Consider the following 14,110-nt stretch of genomic DNA (forward strand, 5'->3'; position numbering starts at 1 on the left):
CTTACAAGCTTATTAAGCTTATAATTAAAGAATAAAAGAAAGGGAAGTACTCATAAATGGAGGGAGAACAGCTCAGTAAATTAACTCTAGTTAGCTGGACATCATGCAAAGTGTCCTGCACTCAGAATACATCCTTGCTCTGTAACCAATAGGTATTTTCTTTTCAGACAAGTTGCTTCTCGTAGGTTCCATGGTTTCTTCTGAAAAATAAGGACTCTGCTACCTTAGGAAGATGTAATGAGATTACATGTTTAAATGTTCAGAGAAATAGTGAAGCAATGGAATAATTTCTTCTTGAACTTGATTCCTGAAACCATTTTGGAATCCCAAATAAAGCTTGGTGTAGGCTTTTCTATAAGTTCTAATATTCAAATGTTGCAGTTTTCAGAAGATGTTATTAAGTGCTAATTTTGGTTATTAGTTGTATTCATTCTGGCTTGTAATTCAGGGAATCTTACCTAATTCATAACTTACTGCAAAATTTATATATATATATATATATATTCTCATTAAAATGGATTACCTAATTGTCTCCCATCACTGAGTTCATCAATCACACCAAGGGCAGAAAACTAATAGGTGTCAAAACCCAGCTTGGACAACTACCACTCCTTCTCTACCTCCTCAAACTCTGAGCCAGCAGATCCATGCCAGGATGCTGGATCTCCCCGGTCCTTTCCAACTAACAGACAAGACAGAACCCTGCTGTGATTGTTTTTCGGTTCCATGAAGGAAAGGCAAGTGGACATTTTTTCATTTCCAAGACATGTACTAACAACATGTAACATCCTCTAAATATTACTCAGCTCTGTTATCCTTTCAGAGATCACTGGACATCAATATTTTCATAGTGATAATCACAATTTCAATATTGGGGGGTCTCCTGTTTCGGTTTCACTCACACTGCTTCCTAGGAGCTACTCAACAAACAGTCAAATGACCTTCCTGGGACTATGCAAAATATGGAATGCTTTCTGAATCTGTGTGCCATCCCCAGGCAGCAGCCATGCTTATCTGCTCTGTATTGATCCAATTTTAAAATATGTGCTGTGGAAACAAGCACAAAGGCCTGTTTGATACACAAATACTCATGAGTCATGGATGAGGCTTAGCTCTGGTAAATCCAACTCACTTACTTTAGATTCTGAGAATTTTATTGAATGACTTCCTGTGAGGTGGAATTTTAAAATATATTTAAAATTTGAGGAAGAGCTGCGAGTAGCCCAAGAGATTTTCATGATTATAGAGACACATTGCTAGAGGGGCCAACCGCAAGTTTGATCCCACTACTTGCTGGAAAGATAACATGGAACCTTCTGCTATCTAACCAAAGCTTCTGCACAGGATATAAAAAGCCTCAAGGTACAGATCTGATAGCAAAAGGGAAAGGGAACTCTGATCTCCCTGCAACATTATTTGAACATCCCTGACTGTGGAGAACAATCCCAACTAATAGCGGTTAAAGAAAAGACAAACATGGCTTTCAAAGGATAACATACCGTGAAGGCCTAGGCTAAGTCTAGCTAAGAGGTGGGCTCCAAATAAGATTTTTAGTGTAGGGCAAGCATCAACTTTCTCAGTATTTGTGTGGGTAAAGCTAGGATGCCTAGCTGGCAGAGCAGGGTGCTGGGAACAACGACTGACCATAAGTACATAAACTAATAAACACCATAGCTTTGAACTCTATATATGAATCACCATGAAAACTAGGGGGTCTGCATCAGTGAAGGCAACCTGGTGGCAAAGGTCAGTCATTATCAGATTGCAGGATGGGTTCCAATGGCAGCAAAACAGCAAGCGAGTCCATGGAAACAACAGAATGATCAGAACGGCCTTTTTTCCCGTTCTTCTGACTTGTAAAGAAAGATTGTCTTCCTTGAACTTAGGGAACCCCTTAGCTTCTTGGAAAATTCAAAGAAGGAAGACAAAGGAGACAGCCCGAGGGGACAATACAAGATTTTCTGCTAAATTGGACATTTCAAGACCCAATAACTAATTAGAAAAGTCAGGCCAGGCATGGTGGCTAGCATTTTGAAAGGCCGAGGCAGGAGGATTACTTGAGCTCAGGAGTTAGAGATTAGCCAGGGCAACAAAGTGAGACCTTGTCTCTACAAAATAATAATAATAATAATAATAATAATAATAATAATAAAAGAAGAATAGAAAAAGAAAAAAAAAAAAAAGAAAGAAAGGAAAGGAAAAGAAATCAAAGATGTGGCTCTTTTTATCCCATGCATGGGGATTATACTTAGAATAAAATGGACAACACTGAGGTCACTGGGAATAAAGGTGTTAAAAATCCTGAAAAAATCTTGCACTCTACTTTGAACTAACCTAGACTGCTGCTTGATTTCTGGCTAAAAGTAGACTAACTCATTGCTATTTCAAACCATCTGAACCAAACTATGAACTCTTATCTAATGTATAAGATAGAGTAGTTGCAATTATTTTAAACTTCAATTTAGTATCAACTGGTCTTTTGACATACACACTTACTTTGTCAAATTATGAGAAGTAGCGTAATCTTCTGCATCTCGTCCACACATGTCTTGAGTGAAGACATTAATATTTTGCTTAAGAAGGATGTTGACAATACCTGGTGAGTCATAGTGCACAGCAAGCATGAGGGCCGTTCTAAAATAACAAAGAAATAACTCCACTCAAGAACTTTAATAAAAACTTTTATAAACAGTTAGTTTGAGACACTTTACCAATTTCATATCCATCTGTCAGTGTAGACGTAATAACCATTTGCATGTACTAGCTTGGGTCTATAAGCATCTAGGGTGCTCAAGCGTTCATCTTTGTAAATTATCACCAAGGCTAAAAGAAACAGACAGCAGGGAAGCCTCTTGTCCCACTGGCGTGTGACATAATACAAGTTGCTAATTTATAGTCCTTTGATGGCCAAGAAACTGTGCTGAGGTCAGTCATCTAAAGTAGGCAAAGATTTACATGAAGATTTCCCCATTGCTTTCCTACTCTGATATATTGTAATTGTAATCAGCTAGGGGTCAGATAAGAGTTATCTGCGGGCTGAAAACAACAACAACAACAATAATAATAATGACAATAGCAGTAGTCATAAACTAAAAGTCCACATTTTAAAAATTAAAAAAACTGCCAGGTGCAGTGACTCTTGCTCATAATCCCAGCACTCTGGGAAGTCAAGGAGAACAGATCATGAGCTCAAGAGATCGAGACCATCCTGGCCAACATGGTGAAATCCCATCTTTACTAAAAATACAAAAATTAGCCGGGCATGGTGGCGCACACCTGAAGTTCCAGCTACTTGGGAGGCTGAGGCAGGAGAATCGCTTGAACCTGGGAGGTGGAGGTTGCAGTGAGCCAAGATCACACCACTGCACTCCAGCCTGGCAACAGAGCTAGACTGTATCTCAAAAAAAAAAATTAATAAAACTAATACAAAACCCTTTAGCTAATAAAAGATTACAGTAACAAAAACATCCAATTATAAATAACAAATCTCATAAGAGAAGATTAATCCTACTATATACTGTTCTTTATGTGACTCAGTCTAAATATTTGTGGTCTACCTGATTATTTGTGGTGACATTTTTCACTGTATGCCAATAATTACACTAATCTTATTAATATTTCTGACTTGAGTGACTATTACCCCTCTAGAATACGCAGGCTTTTATTTTTTAAAAAAGAACTACTGTACCGTCTCAGCCTATCAACGGCATGTACACTTGCTTTGTTTCTCAATAGAAATTCCACCATTTTCTCTTTCTTGCAAATAATAGCGAATAGAAGTGGGGTATTATTGTCCTATAAGACAGCAGAAAAAATTAATAATTCACAAAATTACATATTTATGAACTGAACTGAAAATCTTCTTTAGGATTCTTTGAACTTCAACATACAATATAGAAAGGAAGTAAATGAAAAGCAGTCCCCTCCTTCTCACTCCTCTGCCCTTTCTGATGTGCTGCTCTTTGCCTTGCAAACAACCCTCCTCTGTCTCCCCAGATTAACTGTGGTCATTGCCAAAATTCACTGTAAACATTTACCAGTCCCAAGAATCCTTGCCTTGATCACAGCACTTAGCATGCTACATTGTAATCATTTCATTGTTTCCCTCTGAAACCAAGAGCTTCTTGAGGGCAAGGGCTGTATCTTTTGTCTCTATAGCCCCAAAACCCTAAGACATAGTAGCAAATATTTTAAGTTTTTTACATAAATTAATGAACTAAATTATTATCTCTAAAGCAGTGTTTCTTAAACTATATTCCAAAGAATATTTGCTTTAGCAGAAGTATAATACCCCAAGAGAAAGACTCCATGACCTTCTGCATTTGCGAAGTATTACAAAATTGTATCTTACATCCAATAATCAAGAACTCTCTTGAATTTTACCTAATCCCCATTTCACAATACTATTTGTGGCAAATATTAACATTTAAGGAATTAAGAGTTTCAGAGAAACAGTTGCCAGAGCTTCCCAATACAGGTGGAGGATTCCTCTGGGTGGTACAAACTTGCTTGATTCACTTCTATCAGTGGTGTCAGGATGCCAGACGCCAATGTCAGGCACTCCTGCTCCAAAGGGGTCACTATGGAAATGAACTCTGAATTAAGAGAGATTGGCTTCAAATGCACTTATTTGCCTTATAAATAGTCCATGGTTTTTTTCCTAATACAAGAGAATAGATTTTTATCTTTACTGTTAGAAAGCTCAGTATGTTCTGTGTAAGAGAGACAGGTTTAAAACACTTAAGAACAAATATTTGAAAAACCAAAGCTCAGTAAGAAATACTATTCTCAATTATAATGGTAATCCCAGGACACTAATGCAGCTCTACTTTTTAAATCCATTTTTATTGGCTTCCACTTAAATGGCTATTTAAAATTATTTTTCATTTTAGGCAAAATATAAATCTGAAATAACAGCATAATGGCTTATCAATAAAAGTTCTCATACTGATCCATATGAATTATTTCTGGCATAATAAAACCAGTAAGTCACTTGCATTTTTAAAGGAGGGTGCTGAGGACAAAGATATAATATCTGCAATATTCATAAATTATCCAACTATAACCAGCAATAACCTAAAAAGGCTTCTAGGCATTCTTATGGGCAGATAATTATTTCTGGTATATATAAAGAAAAGGAGTTTTAAAAACTTCGAAATTCTAAAATTCAACTCCATAACAGAGGAATTTACATACTCCATAGACTATATATTACAAACAAATCTACACACTGACTTCAAAATCTTGAAATCTTCATCAAAATATACTATAACATAGGAGTTGTAAACTCAAATACTTACAAGGACAAAGGAAGGTTACCAGAGTAAGGGAAGTACTGAGGTGGGCACAATAGCAAACTGGAGAATACATGCCTTCTATAAAGGGGCAATCTCTGCACAGCAGACCAAACAGTGATAGAAACTCAGGAGACACCAGATTTGACTTTTTGGGATAAGCCTGAAGTCCAGATTTCTACACAAGTCTTCTAAATTTTACATGTTGATTAAACTTATAGAGGCAAATAAACAAATCTGTGTACCACATTAGAATATAGCCCTTGCTTTTTTATATTTACTATAAATGCATTATGAAATGGTTGTGTATAATCCAAGTATTTGCATGTAAAGTATTTTCTTTCTCTAGTATCATATGTTTTACCAAAATATGAGGTGCTTGTATATAATAAAAATTGCTAAAAAGACTCATAATACCTGCTTCAAGAATTTTTCTAACATTTATTCATTTAAAATATGTTTGTATATAATTTTCCCAGATTGTTAACCAAATAGATCATTGGTTCATAGGACTGCTAAAACTAAATTATTAAAAGAATTCCTATTTGTATTCTTATTAACTTCATGGATTTCAGTGTTTAAAACTGCCATTTTGGTTATGATAAAGCTCTATACAACTAACAAACATACTGAGATAGTTCATAATACAACTTCAACTAAAAAAAAAGAGTTTAGGATTTGCTACTATTCTAATTGAGAAAGCCCAACTTGTAATGAAAATTTGTTGACACATAATCACCTGCATGGTGACTAAGAGACAACAAATCCTGACAGGGTCAGCCCCTACTTATTGAAAGATTACCCATAAGCAAATTTCTAAAGACTCTCTGAATGGTAGTGAATGATTCGTGGATGGAAGGAATGGTGTTATTCTGTCAGCTGAGGGATGTTGCCAATAATATTTCCTTTCACTTCCCAGTCACAGATGTAGAGAAAGACAGATAAGTCAGGGTAATATCATCAAACAGAAGAACTTTGAAGGATGTGGCACCTATCAAATGCCAAGTCTTCTAGAGATTTCTTACATTTTTGAGATACAGAAATTTATATATTGCACTTATGTATTCTGGGATTCTTAATCAGGAGTGTATCCGAACCTTGAAGGTTTTTTTAATTGGGTTTTTTTTTTTTCTTTTTCTACAATTGTTGTTAGAGACCAGAGTCTCACTATGTTGCTCAAGCTGGATTCAAACTCTTAGACTCAAGCTGGAACTACAGGAACATGCCACTGTGCCCAGCTTCAAGTAAACATTTTTAAACATGTTCAGGCCTTATTAGGTCTGTTACATCAAAATCTTCAGGGGAAAGACTATGGTTGTAGATTTTTAACAAAATGTCCTCAGGTCACTGTAATGCCCAATTCTGAGAATTAGTGTAGCAGACAATCACTTCAGTCACATCTCTCACCCACATGGCTAATGCCCTTTATCAGTCAGAGATGTGACCAAAAAGATAAAAGGGTGAGAGATAGAGTCATTTATTAAAACTCCAGTTAATTTTCCTGGGTATGGCTAGAACAGGGACAAGTAAACTCAAAATCCCACTTGATTTTGCTATTTATAAGCTCCTTATCTCCCACTTTTCCACCAAGACATTCTAGATTTGAGAGGAGTCTTTAGACTCTCATCTAAGTGGCAGTTTCTGCCAGGATGGGCAATAAGTCAGTTAATAGTTTGTTCCAGCTTCTGCTGAAGTTTTTCTCACTTCGTCACCACATATTCACTGCCAATCTGGTTTCCTCAGAGTCCTCCTAAAATTAATCTCTAGGCGAGTTTCAACTCACTCACTCTCTTTTTCAAACCGAAAATTATTAGACCCAAAGCTAAAGAGCACCTTGTCTCAACACATAAACTAGAAGAACAACAAACTAAAAACAACAACAATAACAACAACTCTTCCTCGCATTTTCCTTCATTACCTGATTTCCAAGTGACCTGCAAATTTCTGATTGCTCTCCTTTTCCCTTCCCATTTTTCCCTGAGAAATGATACGTCAGTTTTTCAGAAAATTAGCAGCAGCAGCAACATGTCCATTTATTGTAAGTTGCTTTAGTTTTGTTTGAGTTTTAAAATAAAGCCTATTTCCAGGGCATATTTTCTTTCCTGTGTTGTTTTACACTAATTAAGAAAAAAAAAAAAAAAAAAACACCCTGCATAGAAAAAAAGTTGAAAAGGTTTTACCTTTAACAAATTTGCAAATATTTTCCAAAGTGCATTTTATAAAGCTGTGCCCTTGAATGCTTCTTTAAAAGTATCAATATTTAAAACAAAATCTTATGCAATTATTTCAAAATAACTTAATTTACATTTGCATTCGGGGAATGGTTGAGCTTCCAAATATAAAAAAAATGACCCTTACCTATGTCAATGATAAAACAAATATTTTTGAAAGAAAGTTGATTGATCTATACCTTGTCCAGTGCTTCAATATTTGCACCATGGGAAAGTAGTTTTTCTGCCACTGAGGTGCTCTCACTGTACACAGCATAATGGAGAGCAGTGTTGCCGTAGATATCCTTAAGGTTTGGATTGGCACCATGTTCCAGCAAAATAACGGCACAAGCCTCTTCCTGGCAATGGATAGCCTGTCAGTATTAGACCAAGAAACAGATTGTAAATTCTAAGAATTCAAAATACACATTCCACAGGTTTCACCAACTAGTTATATTTAAATGAGATCAATTCATTTTAATTCTATATATGTAAATCAAATCCATGTCAGGCTAAAAGAGTTGGCTCTAATATACCTGTATCAAGGGCGTTCTGTTTTCTTTGTCACAGATATCAATCTGGCACTTTCTGTTGATCAGGAGAGTTACCACTTTCTCATGGCCACTGGCACAGGCCAAATGTAGAGCAGTTCTACAAGAGCAAGAGGACTTTTTAGGAAACGGTAGTGCAACATCTCAAAACATACCATCATTCATGTCATTGTAAAAATTGAATAGCATGTTTTTCCTCTGCCTTCAAAACAAATACTTAATTTTTTTGAAGAAAGTGCAATGACAACAGCAGCCTATTTGAATAGAAAGAGCTCAGTCTGTAGATTCAGTTCAACTAGGGCTTGAGTCCTACTTTAAACGCTGTCACTTACCAATTATTGCTTAGCCTTTCTGTGCCTCAACTTCTTCATCAATAAAGATGACAATAGTAGCTATCTCATAGGACACCATCGTGATGCTTAAATGAGAAGCTATGTGAAGTATTTAGAATAGTTCCTACAACAGCTCAATAACTGTAAGATTTTTGTTTTTTGAGACAAAGTCTCACTCTTTTGCCCAGGCTGGAGTGCAATGATGTAACTATACCTGGAACTCCTGGGCTCAAGTGATCCTCCATCCCCAGTCTCCTGAGTAGCTGGGACAACAGATGTGCACCAGCATGCCCAGCTATTTATTTAAAAATGTAGAGTAAGAACCTCACTTTGTTACCCAGGCTGGTCTCAAACTCCTGGCATCAAACAATCTTCTCACCTCAGCCTCCCAGAGTTCTGGGATTACAGGTGTGAGTCACTGCACCCGGCCAGATATTATAATTGTTAGTATTACTACTACTTAACAAAAGCATTTTAATTAGGTAGAATGAGACAATTATACCTACTTTGCAGGATGGCTTAATGAGTAGGTCACATTTTAACAACTCTGACATTGGAATGCCACTTATAATTCATGATTTATTATAACTCTAACTGGTAGCATTTTAAAAATTATCTTATTGATATATAAAATAGTGGAGCATCACACAATCCATGAGACCTTACATTAAGTAGAATATGGTAACTCAGCACTAGGGCAGTTCCAGGCATGTAACTGAAACTGAAATACATTTCAGTTCTTAAAGGGACTATGGGGAAAGAGCACCGAAATAACAATCATGCATTTTTTAAACAAATTAATTCTTTGATTTTCAAACAACTTGAAGTCAAAGGAAACTCATGAGTCAAATGAATTTGTATGGCTCATTTTATTCAATTCTTATACTTACAGAATATATGTAAATAAGACTTTCCAATGATTAATATTAGGATTTAAAACTGATAAACTTTTGAAAGGGCAGTTCAAGGTTATCTTCTACCATTTTCTAACTTCAGAAATGCTTTTGTTTGAAAGGTGGGAGATAAAGTTTCAAGGAGATGAAGTCCCAATATTCCTATTGTAAATCTCTCAGCTTGTGCAGACAGGGCAGGTAAACATGAAGTTTTTAAGGATAGAAGGGTCCTGAGAGATAGTAGAGTATGTCTGCTACATAACAGGTACTCAGGTTATGCTTGATGCATAAATGGAATGAAATAATGGATAAATATAGCTGGGGAGTTCACTATTTTTAAATAAACTCCTATAAAGCAATATTTTTGCAATAGTAATTATTTATATGTGTTATTTTTTATTTTTAAAGAATACAATTAAAATGAAGTGATTAATCTACCATTGTTTGAATAAATGGAATGAGTATATAAGAAAAACATGTGCATAATAAAATATATAGATAATAAAATCTGGAAACACAGATAAAAACATTCCCTTCTTACTTCTGAAGACGCTAAACATTCAAAGAAGATAACATTACACACAATAATGATAAAAAGTAGAAAGCGAGAAATTATTTTTATCAGTGCAAGATTCATATTTCTCTCTTCCCAAGGATGATTCCATTAATACTAAACTTTTACTAGAAGTTTTGTACTAGAAGTTTTGTACATGCTCACTGCAGCAATCACAGATAAGAAAAAGGAAAAAAAAAAACACACTTTACTTAAAATGCAAATACTCGCAGGGCGCGGTGGCTCACGCCTGTAATTCCAGCACTTTGGGAGGTGGAGAAGGGTGGATCACGAGGTCAGGAGATTGAGACCATCCTGGCTAACACGGTGAAACCCAGTCTCTAGTAAAACTGGGTGCTGACGAGTTGATGGGTGCAGCAGAGCAACATGACACAAGTATATATATGTAACAAACCTGCACGTTATGCACATGTACCCTAGAACTTAAAGTATAATAATAATAAAATTTAAAAAAAAAAATTAGTCGGGCGTGGTGACAGGCGCCAGTACTCCCAGCTACTCGGGAGGCTGAGGCAGGAGAATGGCGTGAACCCGGGAGGCAGAGCTTGCAGTGAGCCGAGATTGGGCCACTGCACTCCAGCCTGGGTGACACAGCAAGACTCCATCTCAAAAAAAAAAAAAAAAAAAAAAAAAAGCAAATGCTCAGAAATTACAAATTTTATCATATTTGGTACTTTTTTTTTTTTTTTTTTTTTGCTAAAACAAGACCATAGTATATTTGCGTATATATAATTTAGCTATTTTTTTTTCCTCGCTGGCTATAGCAAAATACATCTTGACACATCAACTTACTTCTATACCTATTGCCACCTTCAATGGTCACATATTATTCCATCCTATGGATGCAACTGAAATTTATTTATAGGATCCATTCTCTGGGTTCTTTTTAAAATAAGTTCCGTGAAAACTAAAGTGCATGTATCTTTATTTCCTAAGGGCATCTTAGTATAATGGAATTGATGAGTAAAGAGCATACACATTTTTTAAATGTAGTACTTACCACCAAATTATCTATTTGAAAAGTAATCAGCAACTTAAACTTTTAAGTAGCAGTATAAAACATCCTCACAAATATTGTGGATAGAAAACTGTTTGATTCCTCTTTTAAATTCTTTTACCAGAAATGAGAAGGATTTTTTCCTATATACATAAGTAACTTGTAGATCTGGGGAAAGGTACTTTGCCCACTTTTACAGTGTTTGATTATTTGATTTGAAAGAATTTCCTGTAAAATGAAGATGTACTTTTCATCGAATGTGTATTATAACTTTTCTTCTAATGTATATATATAACTGATATATATAACATATTATATCTGGAATATATATGGTATACATATCAGTAATATCTATATCTTATCATATATAATGAACAATATAGGCTGGGTGTGGTGGCTCACACCTGTAATCCCAGCATTTTGGGAGGCCGAGGCAGGCAGATCACTCGAGGTCAGGAGTTTGAGACCAGCCTGGCCAACATGGTGAAAGCCCCTCTCTACCAAAAATACAAAAATTAGCCAGGCGTGCCTGCACCTGCCTGTAATCCCAGCTACTTGGGAGGCTGAGGGAGGAGAATTGCTTGAATCCAGGAGGTGGAGGTTGCAGTGAGCCAGGATTGTGCCATTGGACACCAGCCTGGGCAAAGAAGCGAGACTCTGACTCAAAAAAAAAAATAAATAAAAGAATATAATGAATTCCCTATAAAATGAAAACATACTTTTCATCTGAAAAAAATATATATAATATATTAAATATTTTTCAAGTAAGCTCTCTTATTTTGTTAACTTTTTTTCTGAAACATAGTTTTAATTTTTAGTTTGCTAAATCAACCTTCAGAATGTCTGCTTACGAGGTCGTTCTTAGGAAGGCGTTTGTCAACATAAAATGTACCTGTAAAATAAGCATTTGTATTTTTCTTCTGGTACTTTACTCATTTGCACATGTAAACATTTCAGTCTGTATTCCATCAGGAACTCATGTTTGTGACATAAAATTTAATTAGTTTTCTTCAAACAACAGACACTTTTTCATTAATAATTCATCCTTTCCTACTCATCAATCCTTACGTATATCTTACATAATTTCAATGATTCTGGGTTTCCTATTCTGTTCCATGCATCTGTCTTTTCAGCTGTTAGCAAACAATTAATTGTAGAAATTAATAGCACATTTTGCTATCTAGAGGAGCAAGTGTTTTTTTACTCCATTATGAGATTTAAAAAAATGTCTTCACAGTAGTGAAAGACAGCAGGTGTCATACAAAAATGTTAAAACCTTGGTATTTTCATTCGGTCTATGTAAAACTGACAAACAGAGAAAGAGCTCACATTTTGAGAAAAATGTTCCTTTCCATTCAAAAACACAGAACCCACCTCCCACTTCCAAGTTGCTCTCTAAGAACCTTCAGTAAAGAAGCTACCTACACAGGTGGATACGGATGTAAAACGGACAGTTTTATCTGAGAACTTTTTGCCTACTGAAAATCACTCATGGTATTTTTGATAGGGGAATTAGTTCTCTCATTAGGCACCTCCTATAATGTATACAAACCATGTTTTAAAGGTGTTCCTTAAAAATAACAACACCGTATATGCTTAACTTTGTGAGTTAAATCACTCAAATTCTCCACCAATTGCTCCAGCTAGGGAATTATGTCGGATGGAAAACAGCTGAGGGTCCGCTTGGCTTCGCCCCTCAGAGGGTGCCCGGCGCCCTCCAAGGCCCAGTCCCAGGGGCTGCGGGGAAGCCGGGTCTGGGGACCCCCTCCCACCCCGGACTGAGCCCCCGCTCCCCGCTACCTGTGCTGCTTGTCCAGGGCATCCAGGTCGCCGCTCCTGCGTGCCAGGCAGCGCTCCACTTCCGCGGCGTCGCCCTTGACAGCCGCCTTGTGGATCTTCTGCAGTTCGGAATCCCGGATTCGGTACCCGGAACCGGTGTAGACGTGGTCTATGGAGCCCAGGACCCTCTGGCCCCTGCGGCTCCCGAAGCCGAAAAACTTCATGGTAGTGAATTCTTCTCAGACCCCCAACCACCGACCGGCTCTTGAATGGGGGCAGCTCCCTGTCACCTTTTCACCACCCCCCACCCGCCCCTGCCGACCCAGCCCCAAATCCAACCCCAAGTCCCGATCCAACCCCAAATCCGCGATCCAACCCCCAGTCTGCGATCCCAAGTCTATGATGTACTCCAAAATCCGAGATCCAGCCGGGTCCACCACAGCCTTCAGCAGCGACACTCGCAGCCTCCGACCTCTCAGACCCAGTGAGCCTCGCAAAGCCGTTGGGCGCGCGCCTGCACCGCGGTGGCCGCCCGGCTCCCGGAAGCCGCTCCCTGGCTGCGCGCGCCGGCAGGTGGGGCTGCAGCTCCAGGCGGGTGTCACTAGGCTCGCGGGTTCTCCTGGGCATCCCCGGGCGGATCCTAGGCGGGCAGCCAGCCAGGCCTGAGGAGGAGGACTTGTATGGCCTTGCGGCCGCCCCGCTCCTCCTCCGCAGGGAGATCGGGTGCTGGCGAGGGCACTCAGAGGCCACCGGAGTGGCTTTGCAGATAGCCTGGCTTCACGCTGAGGCTCTGGCCCTGGAGTCTGTGTGGCTAGTGTCCGGTAGTGGAAAAGGCATGGAGAGTCAGGGGCTGCTCCTTCCTCCACCCGACCTAGCCGCTGCCAGTGCCCGACTGCGCGGTTTGCAGCTGTAGATCTGGCAATGGCGCGGGATGGTGGAACTTCCCTTGGATGTCCTCAGGGTCGCCGAGTGCACAGCCCACCTGGCCTCAGGGTCTGCTCCTCTTGGACATCTCTCCGGATCCTGGGCCCTGGCACTAAGCAATCTGTATCCACATGCATGAGACTGAGCGGCTGCTGGCTGGGCCGATTGCCTGACTTCGCTGCCTGGGCGTCTGGGCTCAGGATCCGCGCTGCTGGGGGCACGGGCCTGGTCTGGGGTGTCCAGTCACTTGCAGTGGCTCGTATGCCAGCGGGGACTGGAGGCCTGGTACCTGATGTCCTCAGGGTCATGTGCATCACCTGCCCACTGGAGGCTCTGCTCTGATTTGGTCTCCTCCAACAACACAGGGGCTGCCAGGGTGGGCTCTTCCTGGTAACTGGCATGGTATTAAGCAGCAGGTTCCCACCCTGGTGCCGCTGCTGTGCAGATTGCCTGACTTGGTCGCCCAGGCAGTGGCCCCAGGTCCGAGTGGCAGGTGTGCAGATAGGGTGAGGGGCACTGAGGGTCAGGGGGTTGCTCCGTCTTCTCTGCCCGTGTG

General features: G+C 39.0%; 1 non-coding gene across 1 annotated transcript; it reads right to left on the reverse strand.

Moving 5' to 3' along the window:
- Window positions 1-956: 956 nt before the first annotated feature.
- On the reverse strand, window positions 957-1,063 carry LOC144332482 (U6 spliceosomal RNA). Its single transcript, XR_013400388.1, has one exon. It is a non-coding gene; the product is annotated as a U6 spliceosomal RNA (small nuclear RNA).
- Between the last annotated feature and the right edge of the window lie 13,047 nt (window positions 1,064-14,110).

Source organism: Macaca mulatta, chromosome 10 (assembly GCF_049350105.2).
Source record: "Macaca mulatta isolate MMU2019108-1 chromosome 10, T2T-MMU8v2.0, whole genome shotgun sequence".
NCBI classification, from domain to species: Eukaryota; Metazoa; Chordata; class Mammalia; order Primates; family Cercopithecidae; genus Macaca; species Macaca mulatta.